This window comes from Odontomachus brunneus, unplaced genomic scaffold, assembly GCF_010583005.1.
Source record: "Odontomachus brunneus isolate Ranch 3 - 2012 unplaced genomic scaffold, Obru_v1 Obru_scaffold_078, whole genome shotgun sequence".
Lineage (NCBI taxonomy): Eukaryota > Metazoa > Arthropoda > Insecta > Hymenoptera > Formicidae > Odontomachus > Odontomachus brunneus.
The window spans coordinates 1,387,768-1,396,910 of NW_022639528.1; the positions used below are offsets into that span (position 1 = coordinate 1,387,768).

At 37.2% G+C, this 9,143-nt stretch overlaps 1 protein-coding gene across 1 annotated transcript in view; it reads right to left on the bottom strand.

Moving 5' to 3' along the window:
* The window catches only part of LOC116847455, a 293,667-nt gene that overhangs the window by 254,380 nt on the left and 30,144 nt on the right, over nt 1–9,143 (bottom strand). The gene's annotated exons all lie outside the window — the stretch shown is intronic.

Sequence of the window (9,143 nt, forward strand, 5' to 3'; positions counted from 1 at the left end):
TATATATATATATATATATATATATATATATATATATATATATATATATATATATATATATATATATATATAACGTTGCTATCTTCAGTAAAGGAAAAGATAATTAAAAGATAATGACAAAAATGCCAATTTTTGTATACATATAGTTAAAGTACCTAAAATAAGTTTTTAAAGTTTCGAGATAAAAGTTTAAAAGTCAGACATAAAGTAAATTAAAGAAATTATATCAATATTATGTTAAAGTAAAAGTATGTTGTTATTCAACTATATTATATATACATATCATATTTTTTACATAAAAATAGAAATATTAGCGTATTTCTAATTTTCAGTGATTTTGCAGGAATAATACGGATAATATATCCTTAAAATCAAATTTCACGTTAAAGCAACCAAATATTCTTCTCCGTATATGTTTCCCGCGAAATTTATTATATTTCTTAACAAGGCAGACCTTACTAAGTCTGCTGTTTAAATTCTTGCGTTATTAAGAAAATTGTTGCACAATTAAAAAAAAACTAATATTCTTTTCTTACACAATTAGTTAATTAAATACTCGATGAGTTTCGTGACGCACTCAACAAAAAATTTATTTTTCAGAAGGATTTATTTTCTCAAGAAATATATTTTCCTGCTGACTACGCAATGCGTTTCAAAACTCATCGGAGAAAAATGCTGCTATCTTTGATCAGCCGGCCGCACTAACGAAACATATTTTCGCTTAATATTCGCAGATCCACGAGCACGAGTTGAAACGCGTCGTTCAAACGGTGGTCGATCGTGTCAGATCCCCAACTCCGTGTTTTCATACAATTAAAGAACGATAAGTCGCGGTGAGATGATATATTGTTGTCACAACAATTAACGATCGTAAAATGTAACTTCAATCAATAAGAGGGGGGAGGACACTTATAAACAGTAATACATCGATAACACGACTCCACGCGCGCGCGTGCGTTTCGTTTAAGCCAAGCCTAACGGAATAACGCCGATAAACATTTGTCAACCGTCGTGATCGCGCCACTCCTAGTCAACTATCGCGTATGCTAGGCTGCAGCACGTCTTTGTGCGTACACATCACGCCTGTTCCGTATCCCGCATAACTGACCTGATCCGTGCTAACGTATATTAGGTCAGATCGTAAACTCCGGAGAGCATGTGTTGAAGACCTCTCCATTTGCAATTCATGAGACCCTATTAATTTTCATAAGTACCAAAGAGGACGCTTCGTTCTCCGCCTCCACAATGTAAAATATTCCTGTCGAGTGTCGTGTCCGTTTTATCGTAATCCTGTATCTAAGAATTCACGAACATGTTATGACACGAGTTCATTATGACACGTTCGTGCAATAAATTCGCACGCACTCTCTAGCGCTCGTCGATGCATATGCGCGATCAGTCGAGCCGAGTATGTCTCAGTATCATAGATTGGTGGTTCACTCAAAAATATTCAGCATTAACTTCCGGGACAGGAGGAGATGAAAAACGTTAGCGTTGCGCGCTAACGTTAGCCTAGTTCGGAGCGCGATATTGCGGAGAGACACTTTACTCCAGCGCCATTGACTCGTGCGATTCGTACCGCAATATTCAAATCCATGCAAATGGAAGACCATTCCAAAAAATGTCCAGAATGTCGCGGCAGATTATTAATTCCCGTGGTAGCGCGCGCCTCGCTATTCAACGAATATCGCGCACTGGTGTGTCCATGCTAAGTGACTCTACTGGCTACTTACTAATTCATTATCACACACGTGAGTTATCCGATCGCATTGTGAAGACACGCGCGTTTAAGAAATGAGTCCTTCGGCATAAGTTATTTACGGGTTTTCACATTGACCTACAATCAGAATATAAATGTAAACTACCCGATGCTGACGAAATTCCTTCGTTCGGCAAATCCCAATTCGCGAATTCCAACGAGTTTATCGACGATATTCATAGTCGAATCTTATATTAAATATCATCTTAAATGCGTCTTCAAATCTTTCGTAGCCAATGAGATGATCCATACAACATCCAAAGATTATTATTACAACATCCTTAGATATTCTGAATTTTGTGAAACGAAATTTCACTCGAAAAGTGGAGTGACCACCGAGTCACTCGAATTCGAGTGATTTTCCACTTATATAGAGAATTTTCCACTCTCAATTGTTGAGTGAGTTTTTATTCAATATTGAAGAATAAATCTGAGGCATTCCGCTGTTAGAGGCAGACATTCAGTCCAATCGATTAGAACACTCGCTTATAAGGGATCAGAATACATTTTTTTAAGCTTGAATGAAACATTCACTCTTATAATTTTAAGTGGCAGTATTTTCACGTAATTACTACGAGTGAAAGAGTCGCCACTTTTACTCGTTTTGACTAAGATTCCATTCCAAGGAATTTAGAGAGCGTTCTCTAAATTTCTTAGAGTGAAATTTCACCCGAAAAACGGAGTGGCCACTGAGTCTCTCGAATTCGAGTGATTTTTTGCTCACGCTATAGAATGGATTCTTCACTCTGAATCGAATGAACAGCTAACGCGCAGTGTGCAAACACGACGCCTCAATTACCCCGGTTTTCCCCCAAGACTTTCCCAAGCGTCCGTCTGTCGAACGCGTATTTTTTCCACGATTTGATCAGTTATCGTTAATGAACTGGTTCGCGGACGACCGCCAAGTGGAATGAAACGTGGAACACTGACCGGTTGACTCCGTTTGCGGAGTCATAGCGTTACCGTAGACGCGATTGCTGCCTTGATCGGTGTCGCCGTTGATTACATTAAGAGGCGAGCGACTATTAACGACTTCCTATCGTTTGATAACTACACCGCGTCTCACACCATCGCCCATACGCATTTACATATTAGTTACGACTCGACTGTATTACCGATGGCACGCCGATTGCCGCGGGAGTTACGAGCAAATCGAGAATCGCGCGCGAGCTCGTCGATCTAGAGAGAGAGAGAGAAAGAGGAGAAGGGAGAGAGAGAGAGAGAGAGAGAGAGAGAGAGAGAGAGAGAGAGAGAGAGAGAGAGAGAAAGATATATCCACGTTATAATCAAGCCAGGTATAACTGTACCTCGCCGTTGCCGCCGCGAAGTATATTCTCATACCTGATTGCTCGACGACGGCGGCGTGTCCATTCACCAGCCGCCGATTATTATTGTACTCTCGCAAGCGGTGATGCGAGAAACCGCGTATATACCGTGAAAATAAAGGGCGTGCTCGCGATTATCGTTGGCGTTCGCGCATATATTGATATGTCCAGTGCGTCGGGCGAGCGGGATCGATTACGGAATTCGCGCCGCTTTCCAATCCGCAGAACGCAATCGAGTTCTTTTCCCAAGAGTGATTATATACTTCTGCCTGACTGCACTTTTGAACTTCAGTGTTTTGTTATACCTGATGGAATTCTTGCAACGTATAGCCACCTGTCGCACACGATTTTTATTATTGCTCTGCTTCATGTTCTTGTTGTTATCGGATATCGTTAAAATATTAAGCTCGTGCCGCATTCTACGTCCTATGTTCCGCTGACACTTCACGTCTCGCCATGTTCGAGATGTTTGACTAATGTTGATATGCGCACGTGTCAATCATGTTTCATACGATCCACGTCCCGAATTGAAGCGCGTCTTACATATCGATCTTCTTAATATCGCAGTAACGGTATCTCGTAGTTCCCTATCTGGATCGCCGCGCTATTAACATCCATGAATAGAAGAGTGATTTTATTCAAAGATATCACGACGAGAAGAATCGAAAAATTTACGAATTATGATACATTCCAGTCGAGTGCGTGATTCAGAAAATTTATTCTTAATTTATACTCAAGAAGGAATCTTTAGATTATTATTCATCGCAAAATGATGATATTTACATTCAGAAATAACGAAAAAAGAAAAAAACTGATACTGACGCAATTTTTTAATCGTATATATTTATTTATTTCCTTATATGTGTGTATTTCTGCTTTAGCAATAAAGTATACTAATTAATTTTCTTCTATTTTAATCTGAGTAATCTCTCGTTGATTAAAGTGCTTCCTTATTTCATTTTAACTCGATGCACCGCGCTACTCGTGCATGCCTGCCGTAAAATGAAATAAGAATATCCGAGATTACATATAATTAATAATCAAAGATCTTTCGCACAGCAACTAGAACGGATGTTGCATATTCACGAGAGTCGATACATGGCGCGATCTATATTAACTTTTTCCCTGTACTTTTTTTGTCCATTGTAAGTCATCAGTCAATAATCAATGGAATTTCCTTAATTAATATCGACACACTTCCACACCGCGGTTCACTGACTTTATTCCAGTTCGACTTTCGCCTCGCGGGCGTTTCTTTGGAACAACGCCGGGACAAATCTCGTGTAGCGTCGACGACGACGGTGCAGAGGTGAATGCCTCTGGTAATGACTCTCGATTGGATTAATTTATTATTGTTTATAAATACTTATAGAAACTATAAGCTCACTTTATATAAGACCAGTCGATCAGCTGGTCTTCCGATTGACGAGCATGATCGTGTGTCAAGACGTCCCGATCTTCATCTCGCGATGCGAACGAGATTGTTCTCAGATTGTTTAATGAAAGTGCAGTTCAACATGAGCACGTTTTATTTATTTTCGAAGATAACATAAATCGAACCGACCTCTACCCGTTGTGTGTGTGTATGTGTATGCATGTGTATGGTAGTAAATATTTGTTTCGTAACGTTATTTAATTAATATGTGCTTACGAAGTAAAGCAACACACATTTTGCTCAGACAAAGCGAACGCTTTTGCAATGATAGAAACAACAGGAAGATAAGATAATTCTAAAAACGGTGACAGAGCACAGAGGCATTCGTCAGTGACCATAAAAGTTTCCGTCAGGTGGTTTCCACGTTACGCGGCGTAACCTGATTAGCATGTGGCCTTGGTCATTACCCTTAATAAAAGTTGCGCCGGCTATAATCGTAAAGACGCTCTTACCGCGAAGAAACGAAAGAAGGTGAAGGATGAACAGATCATCAACCGCGATCGTGCGTATCGATTGTTTCCCTTTTCAAGCGGACTGGTGTATTCGACACTTGGACAGGTTTGCACCGCGCGCAATATCGATGTGTCGAGGCTGCGACAGTAGTTCGTTCATAAGAAACGTTTCGTCGTGGTTAATCAGACTGCACAAAGTTCATCTAATGTCTATTTCTACCAACGTCGATTAAACCTTAATTTGAGTTTCAACTCTCATCAGACAAAGATTTAAGCTCAGATTAACCCTAGAATACCACACCCATACTGTTGTTGCAACGTCCACCGTTTCTATACAGTAAAAAATAGGAGATCGAGATTTGAGGGGAAAAAACTGTCTTTTTTCTGCCTATGCTGGACAGTCCTATCTGCTGTTTAGCAGATGTAAAAGACACTGTTAAAATCGATTTTAACATTAAAATTTTTCATGCTGAAACAATTTCTTTTGAATTATTCTACATTTTTTTCCAAAAATTACATTTCCTTCCATTAAAAAACGGCAATTGATTTTATACAATACAGTATTATAAAAAAAAAATTATAAATTTTCAAGTCAATAACCTCTTTGTGATTAAAGAAATTTCCATTCAGCTTTTTCGCAAACTTTCCTTTTTTATAAAACCTTTCGTAATTAATGATATAAGCTTATTCTTGATATTTTGGTTTTCAAATTTAAAAAAATACATTAAAAAATATTCGCTCTTTTCAAAGAAATATTGCTAGCTAAAAGTAGCTCTGTGCGTTATATTACGTACAGTGTGATGAAATTGAGACTTGAAAGAAGTATGGTATTCTAGGATTAAGATTTAATTGACATTGGTAGAAACAGAAACATAAGACACGTCGAATGGTGGCAAAGGTCCTCTCAGATGTCAGGTTCCTTTTAAATACTAATACAACCTCGCGTATCGTCATACATATATAACGTGCGAAGTCATTTCTCGCAAAGTTGATTAGTTCGTGTGCGGCTAATATATGGCACACGAAAATAATAACTTCATAAAAATAATCGCAGGAAACATTGAAACGTGATACAGCTTCGTGCTGTCAAAACTGTCATTTATTCACGACACACTCGCAAAGTGCGTCATTTACGAATGACGTATCTCGTATCGCGACCGAGTCAAAATCAATCGACACATGTTATTTCTTCGCTTCCACAATCAGCTGAAATTCTCTCGTCGCTGCGTGACGGTTTATCGTCGTATTTGATAAAAAAGTATACAGTACTAGTAATTGCCGTTTAATTTGTTTTCGTCGAATAATCTAATTATGATTTCACCATATCCATATGGGAAGACTATTTTTTTGATTGCATTGATTTCAACTTGTCACAGAAATAGAAGAATATATAGATTGACGTCGATTTAAGTATCTTTACTCCGTGAGAGATACCCTCTGTTCGTCCATGACACACTCCATATGACAGCTTCGACAGCTCGATGCGCACCACGTTTTAACGTCAATATTCCGTGACTTATTTGTATCCTGTTATTATTGCCAGCACGTACCATGGACTGATTATTCGCGTACGAATAAGACAACATCGAGGAGCACCTTCAATATTATTACACGAAGAATTCGATGTCCGGCGATGACAGATCCATTATTTTGCAATATATCATAGTTGAACATGTGAACTCTTTAGTCACTGATTGATCGACTTTAAGGATCGACTAAAACGCTTTTCTTTAAAAAAATATATTATTATTATTCGACATTCTTCTCAATATTGCAGAATTTTATTTTAAAATTTCTTCAGAAATCCACCACTGATAATTGACTCAGTAAGGCTGGGATTTCCTGTATACAAACACATATGTTTTAAAAGTAAAATTAAGTAGCAAGCATGTAGTACGATCAATCAACAAGATATTCTGAGAATCGTTATACGCAAACTAGCAAATTATTATCTATAAGTAGGAACAACTACGTCAGATGAATAGAAAAACCGCAATGTCCGGAATTATCTTCTGTGGAGACGAGATTGTTAAGCGCGTTGAGTTGTATAGTCTCTTGTTTCTCTAATTTATATAATTAGATATATTCTTCCATGCAACAAAATGTGATGATTTCAATGTGGAATCAGGTCCGTATAAACAGGAACTAACTCTACAAATATTGATTAATAAAATACATTAAAACTATAAAAATTCGATGAAAAGATGAACTCGTAAGTATGACAATTTACTATTCAAGCAGCAGTCGTTTGCTGTGAGCAATGCCATCGAAATTCTTCTCTTTCTCTCTTTCTCTTTTTTCACTGATAAGACAAAAGCCGTGATGATGGATATTAGGAAAATCAACTGCGCTTCGCCTAAAACACTACTTAGTATTTTAGTAGATGGTACAGTGCTCACATATTTCTTTGATAAAGTTGATAAAGTTAAATATTTGAGAGTAATTTTTGCTACTAATCTCCCTTGGAACTTACCAGCGATACAAGAACCCTTATGACTTTATATCAGTTGAAACAATATATCTGTTCTTTATAGCTGCACTTTCTGTCTATCTTATGATATTTCTATCTTCTTTCTTCTGTTTAGTGCAATTATAAGCAACAGATCTAATGTAACTCTGTGAGCTAACTGTTGGCTCTTTTCGATATACTCTATATATATGCAGCTTAAACTTTGGCTATGATTTACTTTGTTATGACTCTTTCATTTTCATTCTTATTGTTATATTTCCAATTTACCACTTTTCTGATAAATTCTTTTATCCTCTGTATACTTTGATACTTTAATACTTTTAATTTATCACTTTATGTATAATTTTATTAATTATATATTGTATCCTGTGCGCTTAAAAGGAATTTTGTCAGAGCGCTTAATAAATAATGCTTTCTCTCTCTCTGTCTCTCTCCGTAAATCAAGAGAACACGATCGCGCAAATTTATCGAAGTTATCCTTCAATTTGTGAAACCATAAGCCGATCATCGCGTCGGCACGATCGACGTCTGCACGTGCACCTTATGTTCAATTAACTAGGTTCTCTATTCCCTATTAACTGGGTTCTCCAGTTATACAGCTGGATTTCCGTCCTTATACAAAGCGGGCCGTCGAAGAGTTTCGAGGTTGTTTCTATAACCGAGCGGACTTATCGTTCGCGCGTAATGCTTCTAAAGTGTGCGGCGAGCCAAGTTTCGGAAACTCGGCCAAATTTACGCACATTATTCGCAAACTCATTCGGTCGTTAACCCTTACCCTTCATTATAAATATTGCTTATTCTCTCAAGATCTGCGTGATATTAAGGACATTCACCAACTCAGTGCGTCCTGAGTATGATTATTGGTACGATCTCGATAAATCCCTCAGAAGTAAATAATGATAAAGACTCGAAAATACACAATCAACAAATGACATAATCCCTAGAGAGCCTGAGACGCAAGATATAGTGCGTGAAATATAACGCACGGATACGTGAGATATTATATCAAAGTGAACAAGATCACTCATGTAAACATATATATTTCGATCTTTCTGAATCCTAAGAACGGACGTGCGTCAACTTCTTTATTAACGTTTTTTTCATTTGTAACCGTTTCGACAAATCGAAATTATCATGCACAGTAATAAGGAAATGTCTCCTTGCTATTCAAATCGGCTTCGTGAGTCAGTAATACCACGTACTTATCACAACTGCTTCAATGCATAAGATCAGAATGAAAATCGGGCTTTTTGTTATTTTCATGACTTCTCGTTTCTGTTCTTATTGATGTCTGATTCAAACGTAACTCAATTCAGTAATCTACGAAGATATAATCTACGAAGATATAAGAAACAACATTAAGAAAAACAGATTACTTATAACATGCATTTATACAAAATTCAATATGGAAAAATAGATTGAAAGTAGATGGAACAAATTTTTGCTGACTTGAGAAAAATTATCGATTTAAATTAGGAATTGAAAAATTGAAAACATCATTTGTCCTTCATTAATGTTGTCGAATTCGTTTGACAAACCGCTATCAACGCGCATATACATAAATGAGACATGAGCATTTTCATTTTTTATGAAATACTTCTCCAAAAATTCCCTCTTCTTCTTCTCTCTCTTCTAACATCGTAAAACAATAAAAACGCTAGGTCGAAATGTACATTTTGTGATTTTTGATAAAAAGAATCCC